Source organism: Amblyomma americanum, chromosome 1 (assembly GCF_052857255.1).
Source record: "Amblyomma americanum isolate KBUSLIRL-KWMA chromosome 1, ASM5285725v1, whole genome shotgun sequence".
Taxonomy (NCBI): Eukaryota; Metazoa; Arthropoda; class Arachnida; order Ixodida; family Ixodidae; genus Amblyomma; species Amblyomma americanum.
Window position 1 is genome coordinate 161,247,838 of NC_135497.1, and position 18,686 is coordinate 161,266,523.

An 18,686-nucleotide genomic window follows, 5' to 3' on the forward strand; every position below is an offset into this window, starting at 1 on the left:
ATCCATATTGCACGTTCAGTATTAGAGACAGTATCAGATGAGATAGGCCAAGTAGCTCTTATTCAAACTGACTTGGCTAAGGCGTTTGATAAAGTTCGGCACGATTTCTTGTTCGCGGTCTTGGAGTATGCAAATATTGGTGACGTCTTGCTCAAAGACATAAGGCTGTGCTATAAGAACTCCTATACGAGGGTTATTGTTAATCAGGAGCTAACGAAACCAGTACCACTAGAAGCATCTGTTCGTCAAGGATGTCCACTGTCTCCATTGTTGTTTGCCCTATATCTGGAACCCCTCTGTCTCAGTATAATTAACAGCGCAGCTATCCGCGGTTTCTCTCTGGCTCAATGTGAAGTTAAAGTTTTAGCTTACGCTGATGATGTCGCCCTCTTTTGTTCTGACAAAAAGAGTGTACTCGAGGCTCTAAACTTGACTAAACAGTTCTGCGATGTATCAGGCGCGGCTCTTAATTTAGAGAAATCCAAAGGCTTTTGGTTGGGTCATTGGGGAACTAGGCCAAGCCACTTCGGTGGTATATGCTGGAACTGTAGCCCTCTTGAGTACCTAGGCGTTCCGCTGCACCAAGTTCGCAACAGTACAGCCTACTGGGATTCACAAACTGTAACTCTGCGGCGGCAAACACAGGCTTGGATGGGTAGCAAACTCTCAGTGATTGCGAGGGCACAGGTCTGTAACATTTTTTTGTTTGCAAAGCTCGCGTATGTCGTTCAAGTCCTGCATTGTGCGAGGAGGAAGGTGCAAGCAATACATAGAATATTTGCAGCATTCGTTTGGCGCTCTCAATGGGAGCCGATGAGGCGTGACAACTTGTTCCTTCCCTTAGAGGGTGGTGGAGTGGGCCTTGTTCACCTGTTCGTGCATCAACTCGTTTCCCGTTTTTTCTTTTTCAAATCGGCAAACGACCCGTTTCTGGTAGCTGTGCTCATTAGGCGGCTTAGTTTTCATTTGCCTTACTTATTCGCACCGACTGTGCAGGCTCGTGAGGGGACTTTATGGGAATTTCTTAAGGAGGTTGCTGACACTTTCAATTTTCTCACTGTGCGCTTCTCTTTAGATTACCTGTATAGCCTCTCGAGAAAGCAGATGACCCAGGCTCTCACTGAGTCTTTGTTCCCTACACCATTGTATCGGCAGCCTTATCTGGGGTCTTTGGACATCAGTGTTCTAAAGCGTGTTAGGCGGATGTGCATTCAGGCAGCCGCTAAAACGTTCTTTTTCAAACTACACACAGCGACGCTGCCTTTCAAGACATTTCTTAATGACAAGGGGATGTTTGTACCCTGGAATGTGAATTGTCGTCTGTGTAACGTGCCTGAGACAATTGATCATTGCTTCATCCTGTGCCGTGATGCCATGTTCTTTTGGGACATACTACAACGAACTCTTAAGAAGGACATTGAAATTACACCATACACTATTAGATTTCTGCCTGTTGACAAAAACTCTGTTGTGCCTTATGACGTGTTTGTGTTGATGGGACTATTCAGTCTTTGGAAAAGCCGTATGATGGACAGACATGCCGAGCCACCAAGATCGTCCAAATCTGTGTTTCGGGAACAGTGTGCGTTGGTGAGGAGTGTATATGCTGCTCGCGACGAACCTCCAAGCTGGCGGCCGTGCCTAGATGCTTGTGTGTGCCTCCCTGAATTTTGATGTTTTGATGGGGATGCAGTGGTGAGTTAGGGCTATGGGGGGCTCATATTAAGCAGCCCGGTAACTTGAGACGCGAACTAGTCTGATTGAAGTTTCCTCCTTTCTACAGAAGTTCTTCCATGCAATAAAGAAAAAAGTGCCGGCGTGGTCTAGTGGCTAGCATACCTGGCTTTCAGCCAGGAGACCCGGGTTCGAACCCCGGCGCCGGAGTTTGGTCTCATGGTGTAATGGTTAGCACTCTGGACTTTTTTTTCTTTATTGCCTTGCTATGACTCATAACATTTACACAAAAAAACAATCAACAAAAAACACACAAAACGCTATGTACATACGACACTGTCGTGGTCAGCCATCATGAGTCTGGCTTCGTCATACTAAAATTCACGAAGCATACAGAGCGGCTCTAGCGTCGAGAGCCACTCGGGAGGCTCCGCAGCTGCTTTCTGGATGGCCAGAAAGCAGTCCATTCTTTCCCGAAAATAAATTCGGGCAGGTCGTGCGTCTTTGTCACAATAATAGCCTGCCATTCTGGAGCGCCATATACTGTGGAGGCCCAAGAGCATTATGAGATCAAATGGTACCCCATCCTCATTGTCTGTGCTTAAATAACGAATTCCCTGCGAGTCAAGTGGTAGCTCTTTCTTTATTGTCCTTTGTAACACATCCCAAAAATAAACCCCTTCCCAGCAATGCAAAAAAACATGGTCTATTGTTTCGGGCTGTTTACAAATTAAGCAGTTCGATCCCCACGGTAAAATGAATTCCTTTCCTTCCAAAAACTTTTTAACTGGGAGTGTCCCGGTGTGTAATTTAAAAAAGGTCTTTACTCCTGGTGGCACCTGCATTTTCTTTACCCTTTTTAAAACATCAGCTCCAGGACCTCCACTGTACAAGGCCCTGTACATAGGCTCTGGGAAAACAATATCACAAAGATCATGGTACAACTTCTTTCTTTTAGTTTTATACAAATAATCGCTAGAAAAACGCGCTGAAAGAAACCTAACACTTGCTACAATCTCTTTGTAGTAACCAAAAATTCCACCCGAGAGCTCTTCTGTGGTAACAACAAACTCGGGCAGCAAACGCCGCAGCCTCACCTGGCACACGGTGCGCAAGAACGGGTCTGAGACGTCGCGAAAAAACACAAAAACGCTTCACCAGCTGCCTTAAAAAGAGGTGCCCTAGCCCCAACCCCCCGTCTTTTACCCGCCGGAACAGGTTCGTTCGGCTGCAACGTTCCCATTCGGAAGCCCATATAAAGACGGCAAAAATCCGGTGTAACTTCTGAATGTGCACCCGAGAGCAATGCAAAACCTGCATCACATACCAGAGCTTGCTAATAAAAAACAGGTTGCAGACTGTAGCTCTGGCGAAACTGGAGAGATTGGTGCCTTTCCATTTTCCAACTCTGTCACGTGCTTCTTTCGTTTGCTGTTTCCAATACTCCTCGCTTTCGCGATAAGCATCGAGCGGAACGCCCAAATACTTGCCCGGTGTCGTCGCCCACGGTACGTTGGCAAAATGGTCCGGGTGGGATGGCCACCATCCATGCCAGAGTCCGAGGCATTTGGACCAATTAACCCCGCTACCGGTGACTTCGCTGAACTCGCGTACACACCCGACAGCTTCGCTTATGCTCCCCTGATCAACCGTGAATACAGCAACGTCGTCAGCATACGCCAGCCGCTTAACTTCAGCAGCTTGCAACCTAAAGCCATTAATACTATTGTCTTCTATTATTTTCCTACACAGTGTTTCGATGTAAATACAAAATAAGAGAGGGCTGAGGGGGCAGCCCTGACGCACCGAACGCTGCACGCTAATGGGGGCCCCCAGGGAAACTGCACGATTAGCACTCTGGACTTTGAATCCAGCAATCCGAGTTCGAATCTCGGTGGGACCAGGGGTTTTTTTTCGTTCCCAGGTTCGAGCCTGGGGGTCGGAGTTGGGGTCTCATGGTGCAATGCTTAGCACTCTGGACTTTGAATCCAGCAATCCGAGTTCGAATCTCGGTGGGACCAGCGTTTTTTTTTCTTTTCCGGGGTCCGAACCCCGGCGTCGGAGTTTGGTCTCATGGTGTAATGTTTAGCACTCTGGACTTTGAATCCAGCAATTCAAGTTGGAATCTCATGGGACCAGGGTTTTTTTTCGTAGCCGGGTTCGAACCCCGGCATCGGATATTTTTCTCATGGTGTAATACTTAGCACTCTGGACTTTGAATCCAGCAATCCGAGTTCGAATCTCGGTGAAACCAGGGTTTTTTTTTCGTTCCCGGGTTCCAACCCCGGCGTCGGAGTTTGGTCTCATGATGTAATGGTTAGCACTCTGGACTTTGAATCCAGCAATCCGAGTTCGAATCTCGGTGGGACCAGCGTTTTTTTTTCGTTCCTGGGTTCGAACCCCGGCGTCGGAGTTTGGTCTCATGGTGTAATGTTTAGCACTCTGGACTTTGAATCCAGCAATCCGAGTTCGAATCTCGGTGGGACCAGCGTTTTTTTTACGTTCTCCTTTTTTGCCAGATTTAGGTTGTCTGAGCGAATGCTTTCCAAAATACATATAAATAGTGAGTTCCAAAAAGAAGAAAAATATTTTCAGAGCCTTACAGTCAGCCGAGGTGGAAGTCAGCTTTGGAGCGCTTCAGGGCGATGAAATGCGGCTCTTTTTTGAGCACAAAGCCAAAACTAATCACGTAAGGCACGCAAGAAACCCGGTAGAAACGCAGCGTCCACTGATGACCTGTTGCAGTGCCTACGGTGCCCAAATGGGACCGCGCCGGCTGCGTTTCGATGGAGGCGAAACGCTAAGAAGCCCGTGTGCTGTTCGATGTCAGTGCACGTTAAAGATCCCCAGGTGGTCGAAATTACTTCCGCAGCCCTCCACTACGGCACCTCTTTCCTCTTTCACTCCCTCTTTATCCCTTCCCTTACTGCGCGGCTCAGGTGTCCACCGATATGTGGAACAGCTATAGTGCCATTTCCTTTCCCCAAAAACCAATGTTCGTTTTTATTTCTGGTCCTACAGTAAGCCGCAGCCTATGTCAACTGTCTACCACAAGCGGCCGCCGGGCGCATCCAGACCACGATGTAAGAATATGTTCAGGTGCTGACACTGTGCACGGCGGCGCGGCCAGATCTTGTTCGCTGCTTTTTGCGCTTCTCTCGAACGCGAACAGATAGCGCCACACAATGAGGGTTTCTATAGTCGCCGAGCTGCGGCGGCCGTTATGCAAATGTTTGGGCGCGTTCTCACGTGTCCTAAAATCTGGCTATCCCAGCGGATTCGCTCACCGGAAAACATGGACCTGTTGTTATGTGTTGATACCTGGGCGAAGCGAAATCGCCGCGGAGCTGCTGTTTCTCGCTTTACCACACACTTCCAGTCCACCACGCCACCGTCTGGTCGGGATGGTACGTGGGGGAGCCGAAACGTCGTCCCATCTTTTCTTTTGGTCGGGGCCTTCTTCTTTCGTCAATAAACCTTTCGCGTTAAAAAAATGGCATGGGCATAGTCATGCAGTCGAATGGCCACAGGCTTTCGCCGAACATACTCAAGAAATTCCAAAGGGTCTCAATTTTTACCTCTCCGTTCTCTTTCAACCTCTAGATAAATGTAAAACGCCGAGTTGTGCGTGCAGGCTAGCTGCCTTCTATTAACCATCGACGATCGATGGCTGTAGCGGCCGCCTTCTGTCACTACAAAGCCATGCGTAGTTGCGTACAATATCTAATTCTTCTTTAAGTACACCCCCGGCGTTTACGGCGCAAAAAAAAGTACCCGAAATAGTCCTTTTTTATTTATTAAAGTCCACTGCGTAAAGAAGACAGCTTTTAATTACCCTTTCACAGTGGAATTCAATGCGCAACTAAACTCGTGGCTAGAAATTTCTTTTCTCGCGTTGGCCGTGTTCCATTTTTCGTCAGAGAGCAACAGCGCCGCTCTGTGGCGCCGGTGGACATTTCGCTGCCACGACCGCAACGCAGTGACATCTGCCGCCGCTCACAGTCACAACCGAACCGACATCCGCTTCCGGTGTATCGAAAAACCAGCTGTGTTCGCTGCGGCAGATTCTCACGCTTTTTATTATGACACAAACTCCGAATACGGACCGTGGACTCAGAATTCAGCGATCCTGCTTTATCCAGCGTAGATGTGCGTTTCTTTTTAGGTTTTTTTTCGGATACATTTTCACCGCTCATTAAGCTCCCGAAAGCATAAACTTCCTGTGTGCCGGCGTGGTCTAGTGGCTAGCATACCTGGCTTTCAGTCAGGAGACCCGGGTTCGAACCCCGGCGCCGGAGTTTGGTCTTATGGTGTAATGGTTAGCACTCTGGACTTTGAATCCAGCAATCCGAGTTCGAATCTCGGTGAGACCATGGTTTTTTTTTCGTTCCCGGGTTCCAACCCCGGCGTCATGAGTTTGGTCTCATGGTGTAATGCTTAGCACTCTGGACATTGAATCCAGCAATCCGAGATCGAATCTCAGTGGGACCAGGGTTTTATTTTGGCCCGGGCTTCGAACGCCGGCGTCGGAGTTTGGTCTCGTGGTGTAATGCTTAGCACTCTGGACTTTGAATCCAGCAATCCGAGTTCGAATCTTGGTGGGACCAGCGTTTTTTTTTCGTTCCCGGGTTTGAACCCCGGCGTCGAAGTTTGGTCTCATGGTGTAATGCTTAGAACTCTGGACTTTGAATCCAGCAATCTGAGTTCCAATCTCGGTGGGACCAGCGTTTTTTTTTTCGTTCCCGGGTTCGAACCCCGGCGTCGGAGTTTGGTCTCATGGTGTAATGCTTAGCACTCTGGACTTTTAATCCAGCAATCCGAGATCGAGTCTCGGTGGGACCAGGGTTTCTTTTCGTTCCGGGGTTCGAACGCCGGCGTCGGAGTTTGGTCCCGTGGTGTAATGCTTAGCACTCTGGACTTTGAATCCAGCGATCCGAGTTCGAATCTCGGTGGGACCAGCGTTTATTTTTTCCGTTCCCGGGTTCGAACCCCGGCTTCGGAGTTTGTTGTAATGGTTAGCACTCTGGACTTTGAATCCAGCTATCCGAGTTCGAATCTCGGTGGCACCAGCGTGTTTTTTTTCGTTCTCCTTTTTTTGCCAGATTTAGGTTGTTTGAGCGAATGCTTTCCAAAATACATATAAATAGTGAATTCCAAACAGAAGAAAAATATCTTAAGAGCCAAACAGTCAGCCGAGGTGGAATTCAGCTTTGTAGCACTGCAGGGCGATGAAATGCGGCTCTTTTTTGAGCACAGAGCCAAAACTAATCACGTATGGCACGCAAGAAACCCGGTAGAAACGCAGCGTCCACTGATGACCTGTTGAAGTGCCTACGGTGCCCAAATGGGACCGCGCCGACTGCGTTTGGACGGAGGCGAAACGCTAAGAAGCCCGTGTGCTGTTCGATGTCAGTGCACGTTAAAGATCCCCAGATGGTCGAAATTACTTTCGCAGCCCTCCACTACGGCACCTCTTTCCTTTTTCACTCCCTCTTTTATCCCTTCCCTTATGGCGCGGCTCAGGTGTCCACCGATATGTGAAACAGCTATAGTGCCATTTCCTTTCCCCAAAAACCAATGTTCGTGTTCATTTCTGGTCCTACAGTAAGCCGCAGCCTATGTCAACTGTCTACCACAAGCGGCCGCCGGGCACATCCAGACCACGATGTAAGAATATGTTCAGGTGCTGACACTGTGCACGGTGGCGCGGCCAGATCTTGTTCGCTGCTTTTTGCGCTGCCCCGCCGCGGTGGCTCAGTGGTTAGGGCGCTCGACTACTGATCCGGAGTTCCCGGGTTCGAAACCGACCGCGGCTGCTGCGTTTTTATGGAGGAAAAACGCTAAGGCGCCCGTGTGCTGTGCGATGTCAGTGCACGTTAAAGATCCCCAGGTGGTCGAAGTTATTCCGGAGCCCTCCACTACGGACCTATTTGTTGCTCTCTTCTTTCACTCCCTCCTTAATCCCTTCCCTTACGGCGCGGTTCAGGTGTCCAACGATATATGAGACAGATACTGCGCCATTTCCTTTCCACCAAAAACCAATTATTATTATTATTATTATTATTATTATTATTATTATTATTATTATTATTATTATTATTATTATTATTATTATTATTATTATTATTATTATTTTGCGCTTCTCTCGAACGCGAACAGATAGCGCCACACAATGGGGGTTTCTCTAGTCGCCGAGCTACGGCGGCTGTTATGCAAATGTTTGGGCGCGTTCTCACGTGTCCTAAAATCTGGCTATCGAAGCGGATTCGCTCACCGGAAAACATGGACCTGTTGTCATCTGTTGATACCCGGGCGAAGCGGAATCGCCGCGCCGCTGCTGTTTCTCGCTTTACCACACACTTCCCGGCCACCACGCCACCGCTCGCGCCGTACACAGATATGGATAGAAAAGAGCACAAATCGACGCTGTCTGTGTACCATAACCGTATACGCACGCTTACGTACAGTCGCGGACAGAATAAAATGGAGTAAGACTCCGGTTAAAAAGCGCGGGTCAGCGCCATCAAGTGGAAAAGCAGCCTGGTATCGAGACCTATTCATGAGCATGCGCGCCTTATCTAACTCGCCGCCTCTGCCAACTGCTCACTTCTGCTCGGTACAATCAAATCGTAGCGAGTAGCGCAAGATGTCGCCGCTTTAGGTGCCGCAGATGATGCGCTGTCGGAATGGCTTGCCGCGTGCAATCGTTATTCCGCTTTCCGCTTCCAGCTCTTGGTTCTGGTGACAACATTTATTATGTAACCATATATAGAGAGAGGTGTCGGGAGTGGAGCCAATGGCGCGGAATCGGCTGTCCGAGTACCTCCAGCTCTTTCGGCAGCTGTCTGCTGCTGCGTCGGTGCCGCCGCCGCGGCTGCATTCATTTTTTTTCTACCGCGTGAAGACAAACCCGCATAGACGGAGGCCGAATGGCGCGGAGTGTCCCCTGGTAGGTTAGGAATTCTCGGTTAGCTGCGGGTCGCGAGAATGACGGCGCACGATCCACTGTAGATACTGGCCGCACGGACACTGCTGGTTTTTTTAGCTGTAGATTTAGCTTCTTGCGTCTGCTTTCTCTACAGATAAACCCCACAGACCACTCTGCTCTTTTTTTCCCTGGAACATGAAGAGCTGGACGCCGTGCAAACCACACGCCAGGCTTGAAAGTCTACCGCCGACAGCTGGAAATTATCGTGCTTTCCTAAGATTGACTGCCTGGCCGTCGCCTTGAGGCTTTTTGGTGGGTAGCGAGTGCGATGGGCATGGAATAGCAGGAGCCGTTGCGAGAGCTATCTTGAACCTTATTTCTCTTCTTTTACAGGCACATATCAGAGCTCAGATATAGCGGACAATTTCAAAAAAGTAAAGGTTGGTGACCTAGTCATCGATACTCTACCGAACTACAGGACTACCCCACAGCAGGAGAGCATTGTATGCGTGTTTTGCTGAGTTTTATTGATAATAACAGATGGCTACCGCTCTCTGTGATCAATGCATTTTATGCACTTCTTGCGTTGCGCTTGTGTCCTGCGCCGTCGCTATGGAGGGCGACCAAGTGATCAGTGGGAGCGACGGAGAAAGCGCGCTTGTTAGTTCGCACTGGAAGAAAATCATCTCGAATTGCTTGCTAGCGACACCTTCTTCGCGTGCTGCATATTCAGTAACCTACAAAGTTTCCTTCTGCAGCCAAAACTTGTGCTACGTAGACAGAGAGTGCAGATTCGTCCGTAGAAACTTGTCTTAAATTTTCGATGGTGCACTCAGCCACTTTTCCTGCGTATTCCAGCCTTGTCCTTCTTTGTGATTCTGTGATTCGGGACTTCTGGGCAGCGATGTGGTTCTGCAGAGCAGCTTGTTGCAGCCCCCTCTGAATGGTTTTGCATGACACATGCAGGGAGAGCGCCTCTCTGGTGTCTCTTTCAGAAAGAAAAGGGTCTCCCCCAGCCGCGGCATTTATCAGCTGGTCCTCTTTCGTTATGCTTCGTCGCCCTGTACGGCGTCCATCCCAGAGTCTGGCTTCGTCTCAGTACGCTTCGTTATGCGACTTATTGCGGTTCTTGTTACTCCTACATGCGCCTGCAGATTTCCCTCTGGCTTACACATTCGATGTAAAGTCGTACTATTAATCTCCGTTCCTCAAGAGGCACTCGAGCCGGCATACGCGGTCAAGTTTAAATTCCTTGTTCTCGTTTTTTGTTTCTCGCAGCCCATCAGGTGGCTTGCGATGTAGTACTCAATATTTGTGAAAAACAACTTGCATGTAGCCGCCGCGGTGACTCAGTCGTTATGGCGCTCGACCACTGACCCGAACAACGTGGGAGCCATCCCGGCCGCGGCGGTCGAATTTCGATGGAGGCTAAATTCTAGAGGCCCGTGTACTGTGCGATGTCAGTGCTCGTTAAAGAACCCCCCCCCCCTTTTTCCCCCTTTCCGGAGGTCGAAATTTGCGGAGACCTTCACTACGGCGTCCCTCATATAGCCTGAGTCGCATTGGGACATTAAACCCCTATAAACCAAACCATCTTGCATGCCTGAACGAACTGCTTCCCAGAACGATGGTCGTTCTGACAACCGGCGAGAGACATTTAAGTGAGCATTCTGTACCGCTGCCGCAATGCTCATTTTCTTTTAGGGCTGAGACAAGTTTGTCTGCGCCGGCTCCGCTGCCGTCTACTCTTCGCTGTGCACTGCAAGCCACTCGTCGTGTCTGGATTCGGGCACCGCGGGCCCGTGGCGTGCGGGACTGCCGACTATTTTATTTCTGTTTACTCTCCTCACCATTCCTTTCACTTCTTTATCTGTGCGCTGTCAATTTTGCTGCCGGCGCAACCAAGGCGACTGTCCTCGGCGCGAGAGAAAAGTGCGGAGAACGATCTAAGCGGCAAGCCATTCCGACACATACCTCGCCATAATCACGAGTGCTCACTCTGGCTCACTCACAAAAGTTTGGTCAGCCTACGAGCTCACTCAAACTCACACTCCCAGAGGCCTGGGCTCACTCGAACTCACGAACTCAAACTCATTTATGATAAAAACTCACTTGGGCTCACTCAGAGTCACCACTCATTTGGGGCGAACCACTCATAGCGACTCACGTCTCGCTCAGACTCACAACTCACCTGGACTCACGGCTCATCTGTGCTCACTCATTAGGGCTCACTCGCCCCTTTAAACTTATGACTCAGCCAGTCTCTCCTTGACTTACTACTCATATAAGCGCACTCATCGGACAGATGAATCTGCTTTACGCCCAACGGCCGATGTTACGCGCCGGAGAGAACATTCACATGTGGCAACTATGGCACCTGTACTTGTACTTTTTTGTGGTTTTGTGCTCTAGAATTCACTAACGATTTAGGGCAACATTTAGAACTTAAACACTGCTTTTGGTGTTTCAATTTGTTTGCTTTTATTGTCTTTTATTTTTTTATATGCTCTGCGACCCTTTCTCCAAAATTAATCCTATTGTCAAGCCTCTAAATCTCTGTTTCTGTTTTTGAACCATATATTACGCCCCTCTCAAGAGCAGCGAGAGCCTCCCGTACGGACTCTAGAACTGCTACGTTACTGTTATTTACGTTACTGCTATATATACAGTTGTTATAAACTAATTTTCCTATTATACAGCTTTTCTCTGCGCCCCTTCTTCCTTATATGCCTTAATGGATCCCATATGGAGTATATTGTTTAGCCTCATTGTCAGGGTTGCATTCTCTGCCGTTTTCTTTCTTATCCGCACTTCATGCATTTGCGATATAGAAAGCCTCACGTGTATCTTTTTCTCCGATCTATAAAGAAAGCCCGCGAAATACAAACAAAAATCATGTGACAAGAACATTCGCGAGCCACTATTGTTCTGCTTTAAATCCTGGCGCGCGAATGCGCTAGTCACGTGATTTTTTTCTGTGTGAACAATCTTTGCAAAGTTGTATACGCAAATGAATTCTATGAACGCCGTCGGCTCACTTGTTTTGTTTGGTTTTTGAGGAAAGGAAATGACAGAGTAACCGTCTCACATATCTCAGTGGACACCCGAACCGTGCCGTTAAGGAAGGGATAAAGGAGGGAGTGAAAGAAGAGAAAACTGAAAGTTGAAATTTGAGGAAAGGCGCGGCGCTATATATATATATATATATATATATATATATATATATATATATATATATATATATATATACACTCCCCGCGAGGCGACACCTCCTCCCCCTCTACGCCGGTTGGCCTTGTTCACATTTTCCACAACGTATGAAGCACAGGCATAAACTTCCAGTATGACCTGTAGGTCCATGTTTGATTTCAGCACCGAGGTTATCCAAGGATTGAACGGGTCGCGTCACTCTTACGCCTATTCTCTAGGCTAACGGCACGTTGTTCTTCGGTTTCTTGAGCCCGCCGCTGAAGTCTCTTGGTCGCATTCCATCGTTCATCACGGGCCGTCTTCAGTGAAACAGGATTCAGGTCTCTCCTCCGGCTGCTGTCGCTGCTGCTAGCGGTCGAGACACCGGACGTTAAACGTGCCTCTCTCCCGGCGGCATATTCACGGCGCCGTTTAGCCAGTCGTCCGGAGCGCTGTTCGTCTGTTTCCTGGGCGATTCGTTTCCTCTTCATCGCGTTCCGATGTCGATTCCAGACCTCCTTCAGCTTATCAGAATTGTCGCCGTCCATACAGTCGCCTCAACTGTGGTTGCGGCGCATGTTAGCTCTCCTTTTCAATCCTGTGACATCTTATCACGCATGCGACGCAGCTGTCGAAGCGAGCGGAGGCGAGCGCAACGACGAGCAATGCGGTGTCCCGTCCTGCCAAACGGCGGCGGCGGCGAGGCGCGCGTTGTGACGCCACGTGCCTCGATGGAGTACCGCCACGGTGAATTCGCGTGTTTGCGGTCCTGTCCCCTCCCCTCTTTCAATTCATTTCTGCGTTCTGCCTGATATCCTTTATTTCCGCTGCCCCAGCTCAGTTGCTTCAGTATCGATGGCAGATGCCGGGGCTAGCAAAATTTTTTTCCTTCCGTTTTAATATTATTTTAGTAAAAAACCACTACCCCCAAAATCACGAATAAACCTTTCGCGTTAAAAAAAATACATGGGCATAGTCATGCAGTCGAATGGCCACAGGCTTTCGCCGAACACTCTCAAGAAATTCCAAAGTGTCTCAATTTTTACCTCTCCGTTCCCTTTCAACCTCTAGATAAATGTAAAACGCTGAGTTGTACGTGCAGGCTAGCTGCCCTCTATTAACCATCGGCGATCGATGCTGTAGCGGGCACCTTTTGTCAACCCGCCGCGGTGGCTCAGTGGTTAGGGCGCTCGACTACTGATCCGGAGTTCCCGGGTTCGAACCCGACCGCGGCGGCTGCGTTTTTATGGAGGCAAAACGCTAAGGCGCCCGTGTGCTGTGCGATGTCAGTGCACGTTAAAGATCCCCAGGTGGTCGAAATTTTCCGGAGCCCTCCACTACGGTACCTATTTCTCTTTATCTTTCACTCCCTCCTTCATCCCTTCCCTTACGGCGCGGTTCAGGTGTCCAACGATATATGAGACAGATACTGCGCCATTTCCTTTCCCCCCCCAAAAAAAACCAATTATTATTATTATTATTATTATTATTATTATTATTACCTTCTGTCACTGCAAAGCCTTGTGTAGTTGCGTACAATATCTAATTCTTCTTTGAGTACACCTCCGGCGTTTACGGCGCAAAAAAAAGTACCCGAACTATTTCTTCTATTTATTAAAGTCCACTGCGTAAACAAGAAAGCTTTTAATGACCCTTTTACATTGAAATTCGATGCGCCACTAAACTCGTGGCTGGAAATTTCTTTTCTCGCGTTGGCCGTGTTCCATTTTTCGTCAGAGAGCAACAGCGCCGCCCTGTGGCGCCGCTGGACATTTCGCTGCCGCGACCGCAACGCAGTGACATCTGCCGCCGCTCACAGTCACAACCGAACCGACATCCGCTTCCGGTGTATCAAAAAACCAGCTGTGTTCGCTGCGGCAGATTCTCACGCTTTTTATTATGACTCAAACTCGGAATACGGACCATGGACTCAGAACTCAGCGATCCTGCTTTATCCAGCGTAGATGTGCGCTTCTTTTTAGGTTTTTTTTTTCGGATATATTTTTACCGCTCATTAAGCTCCCGAAAGCACAAATTTCCTGTGTGCCGGCGTGGTCTAGTGGCTAGCATACCTGGCTTTCAGTCAGGAGACCCGGGTTCGAGCCCCGGCGCCGGAGTTTGGTCTCATGGTGTAACGGTTAGCACTCTGGGCTTTGAATCCAGCTATCCGAGTTCGAATCTCGGTGGGACCAGCGTTTTTTTTTTCGTTCCCGGGCTCGAACGCCGGCGTCGGAGTTTGTGCTGTAATGCTTAGCACTCTGGACTTTGAATCCAGCAATCCGAGTTCGAATCTCGGTGGGACCAGCGTTTTTTTTTCGTTCCCGGGTTCGAACCCCGGCGTCGGAGTTTGGTCTCATGGTGTAATGGTTAGCACTGTGGAATTTGAATCCAGCAATCAGAGTTCGAATCTCGGTGGGACCAGCGTTTTTTTTCGTTCCCGGGTTCGAACCCCGGCTTCGGAGTTTGGTCTCATGGTGTAATGCTTAGCACTCTGGACTTTGAATCCAGCAATCCGAGTTCGAATCTCGGTGGGACCAGCGTTTTTTTTTTCGTTCCCGGGCTCGAACGCCGGCGTCGGAGTTTGTGGTGTAATGCTTAGCACTCTGGACTTTGAATCCAGCAATCAGAGTTCGAATCTCGGTGGCACCAGCGTGGTTTTTCTCGTTCTCCTTTTTTGCCAGATTTAGGTTGTTTGAGCGAATGCTTTCCAAAATACATATAAATAGTGAGTTCCAAACAGAAGAAAAATATTTTCAGAGCCAAACAGTAAGCCGAGGTGGAAGTCAGCTTTGGAGCGCTGCAGGGCGATGAAATGCGGCTCGTTTTTGAGCGCAAAGCCAAAACTATTCACTTATGGCACGCAAGAAATCCGGTAGAAACGCAGCGTCCACACATGACCCGTTGCAGTGCCTACGGTGCCCAAATAGGGCCTCGCCGGCTGCGTTTCGATGGAGGCGAACGCTAAGAAGCCCGTGTGCTGTTCGATGTCAGTGCACGTTAAAGATCCCCAGGTGGTAAAAATTACATCCGCAGCCCTCCACTACGGCACCTCTTTCCTCTTTCACTCCCTCTTTTACCCCTTTATGGCGCGGCTCAGGTGTCCACCGATATGTGAAACAGCTATAGTGCCATTTCCTTTCCCCAAAAACCAATGTTCGTTTTTATTTCTGGTCCTACTGTAAGCCGCAGCCTATGTCAACTGTCTACCACAAGCGGCCGCCGGGCGCATCCAGACCACGATGTAAGAATATGTTCAGGTGCTGACACTGTGCACGGCGACGCGGCCAGATCTTGTTCGGAGGTTTTTGCGCTTCTCTCGAACGCGAACAGATAGCGCCACACAATGGGGGTTTCTCTAGTCGCCGAGCTACGGCGGCTGTTATGCAAATGTTTGGGCGCGTTCTCACGTGTCCTAAAATCTGGCTATCGAAGCGGATTCACTCACCGGGAAACATGGAATTGTTGTCATCTCTTGATACCTGGGCGAAGCGGAATCGCCGCGCCGCTGCTGTTTCTAGCTTTACCACACACTTCCCGTCCACCACGCCACCGCTCGCGCCGTACACAGATATGGATAGAAAAGAGCACAAATCGAGGCTGTCTGTGTACCATAACCGTAAACGCACGCTTACGTACAGTCGCGGACAGAATAAAATGGACTAAGGCTCCGGTTAAAAAGCGCGGGTCAGCGCCATCAAGTGGAAAAGCAGCCTGGTGTCGAGACCTATTTATGAGCATGCGCGCCTTATCTAACTCGCAGCCTCTGCCAACGGCTCACTTCTGCTCGGTACGATCTAATCGTAGCGAGTAGCGCGAGATGTCGCCGCTGTATGTGCCGCAGATGATGCGCTGTCGGAATGGCTTGCCGCGTGCAATCTTTCTTCCGCTTTCTGCTTCCAGCTCCTGGTTCTGGTGACAACATTTATTATGTAACCATATATAGAGAGAGGTGTCGGGAGTGGAGCCGATGGCGCGGGATCGGCTGTCCGAGTACCTCCAGCTCTTGCGGCAGCTGTCTACTGCTGCGTTGGTGCCGCCGCCGCGGCTGCATTCATTTTTTCTACCGCGTGAAGACAAACCCGCATAGACGGAGGCTGAATGGCGCGGCGTGTCCCCTGGTAGGTTAGGAATTCTCGGTTAGCTGCGGGTCGCGAGAATGACGGCGCACGATCCACTGTAGATACTGGCCGCACGGACGCTGCAGGCTTTTTAAGTTGTAGACGTAGCTTCTTGCGTCTGCTTTCTCTACAGACTAAACCCCACAGACCACTCTGCTCTTTTTTTCCCTGAAACATGAAGTGCTGGACGCCGTGCAAACCACACTTCAGGCTTGAAGGTCTACCGCCGACAGCTGGAAATTATCGTGCTTTCCTAAGATTGACTGCCTGGCCGTCGTCTTGAGGCTTTTTGGTGGGTAGCGAGTGTGATGGGCATGGCATAGCAGGAGCCGTTGCGAGAGCTCTCTTGAAGCTTATTTCTCTTCTTTTACAGGCACATATCAGAGCTCAGATATAGCGGACAAGTTCAAAAAAGTAAAAGTTGGTGACCTAGTCATCGATACTCTACCGAACTACAGGACTACCCCACAGCAGGAGAGCATTGTATGCGTGTTTTGCTGAGTTTTATTGATAATAACAGATGGCTACCGCTCTCTGTGATCAATGCCTTTTATGCACTTCTTGCGTTGCGCTTTTGTCCTGTGCCGTCGCTATGGAGGGCGACCAAGTGATCAGTGGGAGCGACGGAGAAAGCGCGCTTGTTAATTCGCACTGGAAGAAAATCATCTCGGATTGCTTGCTAGCGACACATTCTTCGCGTGCTGCATATTCAGTAACCTACAAAGTTTCCTTCAGCAGCCAAAACTTGTGCTACGTAGACAGAGGGTGCAGATTCGTCCGTAGAAACTTGTCTTAAATTTTCGATGGTGCACTCAGCCACTTTTCCTGCGTATTCCAGCCTTGTCCTTCTTTGTGATTCTGTGATTCGGGACTTCTGGGCAGCGATGTGGTTCTGCAGAGCAGCTTGTTGCAGCCCCCTCTGAATGGTTTTGCATGACACATGCAGGGAGAGCGCCTCTCTTTGTCTCTTTCAGAAAGAAAATGGTCTCCCACAGCCGCGGCAACTATCAGCTGCTCCTCTTTCGTTATACTTCTTCGCCCTGTACGGCGTGCATCCCAGAGTCTGGCTTCGTCTCGGTACGCTTCGTTATGCGACTTATTGCGGTTCTTGTTACTCCTGCATGCGCCTGCAGATTTCCCTCTGGCTTACACCTTCGATGTAAAGTCGTACTATTAATCTCCGTTCCTCAAGAGGCACTCGAGCCGGCATATGCGGTCAAGTTTAAATTCCTTGTTCTCGTTTTTTGTTTCTCGCAGCCCAACAGGTGGCTTGCGATGTAGTACTCAAGATTTGTGAAAAACCTCTTACATGCAGCCGCCGCGGTGGCTCAGTCGTTGTGGTGACGCTCGGCCACTGACCCGAACGACGCGGGAGCGATCCCGGCCGCGGCGGTCGAATTTCGATGGAGGCTAAATTCTAGAGGCCCGTGTACTGTGCGATGTCAGTGCTCGTTAAAGAACCCCCCCCCCCTTTTTCCCCCTTTCCGGAGGTCGAAATTTGCGGAGACCTTCACTACGGCGTCCCTCATATAGCCTGAGTCGCTTTGGGACATTAAACCCCTATAAACCAAACCATCTTGCATGCCTGAACGAACTGCTTCCCAGAACGATGGTCGTTCTGACAACCGGCGAGAGACATTTAAGTGAGCATTCTGTACCGCTGCCGCAATGCTCATTTTCTTTTAGGGATGAGACAAGTTTGTCTGCGCCGGCTCCGCTGCCGTCTACTCTTCGCTGTGCACTGCAAGCCACTCGTCGTGTCTGGATTCGGGCACCGCGGGCCCGTGGCGTGCGGGACTGCCGACTATTTTATTTCTGTTTACTCTCCTCACCATTCCTTTCACTTCTTTATCTGTGCGCTGTCAATTTTGCTGCCGGCGCAACCAAGGCGACTGTCCTCGGCGCGAGAGAAAAGTGCGGAGAACGATCTAAGCGGCAAGCCATTCCGACACATACCTCGCCATAATCACGAGTGCTCACTCTGGCTCACTCACAAAAGTTTGGTCAGCCTACGAGCTCACTCAAACTCACACTCCCAGAGGCCTGGGCTCACTCGAACTCACGAACTCAAACTCATTTATGATAAAAACTCACTTGGCCTCACTCAGAGTCACCACTCATTTGGGGCGAACCACTCATAGCGACTCACGTCTCGCTCAGACTCACAACTCACCTGGACTCACGGCTCATCTGTGCTCACTCATTTGGGCTCACTCGCCCCTTTAAACTTATGACTCAGCCAGTCTCTCCTTGACTTACTACTCATATAAGCGCACTCATCGGACAGATGAATCTGCTTTACGCCCAACGGCCGATGTTACGCGCCGGAGAGAACATTCACATGTGGCAACTATGGCACCTGTACTTGTACTTTTTTGTGGTTGTGTGCTCTAGAATTCACTAACGATTTAGGGCAACATTTAGAACTTAAACACTGCTTTTGGTGTTTCAATTTGTTTGCTTTTATTGTCTTTTATTTTTTTATATGCTCTGCGACCCTTTCTCCAAAATTAATCCTATTGTCAAGCCTCTAAATCTCTGTTTCTGTTTTTGAACCATATATTACGCCCTTCTCAAGAGCAGCGAGAGCCTCCCGTACGGACTCTAGAACTGCTACGTTACTGTTATTTACGTTACTGCTATATATACAGTTGTTATAAACTAATTTTCCTATTATACAGCTTTTCTCTGCGCCCCTTCTTCCTTATATGCCTTAATGGATCCCATATGGAGTATATTGTTTAGCCTCATTGTCAGGGTTGCATTCTCTGCCGTTT

The 18,686-nt window shown here is 49.3% G+C and overlaps 7 non-coding genes across 7 annotated transcripts; all 7 read left to right on the forward strand.

The window, feature by feature from the left end:
- The first annotated feature begins 3,623 nt into the window (after positions 1 to 3,623).
- TRNAQ-UUG (transfer RNA glutamine (anticodon UUG)) lies at positions 3,624 to 3,695 on the forward strand. Its single transcript has one exon. It is a non-coding gene; the product is annotated as a tRNA-Gln (tRNA).
- Positions 3,696 to 3,973: 278 nt separating this feature from the next.
- On the forward strand, positions 3,974 to 4,045 carry TRNAQ-UUG (transfer RNA glutamine (anticodon UUG)). The gene has a single exon. It is a non-coding gene; the product is annotated as a tRNA-Gln (tRNA).
- Positions 4,046 to 4,090: 45 nt separating this feature from the next.
- On the forward strand, positions 4,091 to 4,162 carry TRNAQ-UUG (transfer RNA glutamine (anticodon UUG)). The gene has a single exon. It is a non-coding gene; the product is annotated as a tRNA-Gln (tRNA).
- Positions 4,163 to 5,975: 1,813 nt separating this feature from the next.
- Positions 5,976 to 6,047, forward strand: TRNAQ-UUG (transfer RNA glutamine (anticodon UUG)). Its single transcript has one exon. It is a non-coding gene; the product is annotated as a tRNA-Gln (tRNA).
- Positions 6,048 to 6,560: 513 nt separating this feature from the next.
- On the forward strand, positions 6,561 to 6,632 carry TRNAQ-UUG (transfer RNA glutamine (anticodon UUG)). The gene has a single exon. It is a non-coding gene; the product is annotated as a tRNA-Gln (tRNA).
- A 7,279-nt stretch (positions 6,633 to 13,911) lies between these two features.
- TRNAQ-UUG (transfer RNA glutamine (anticodon UUG)) lies at positions 13,912 to 13,983 on the forward strand. The gene has a single exon. It is a non-coding gene; the product is annotated as a tRNA-Gln (tRNA).
- Positions 13,984 to 14,256: 273 nt separating this feature from the next.
- Positions 14,257 to 14,328, forward strand: TRNAQ-UUG (transfer RNA glutamine (anticodon UUG)). The gene has a single exon. It is a non-coding gene; the product is annotated as a tRNA-Gln (tRNA).
- Positions 14,329 to 18,686: the final 4,358 nt, after the last annotated feature.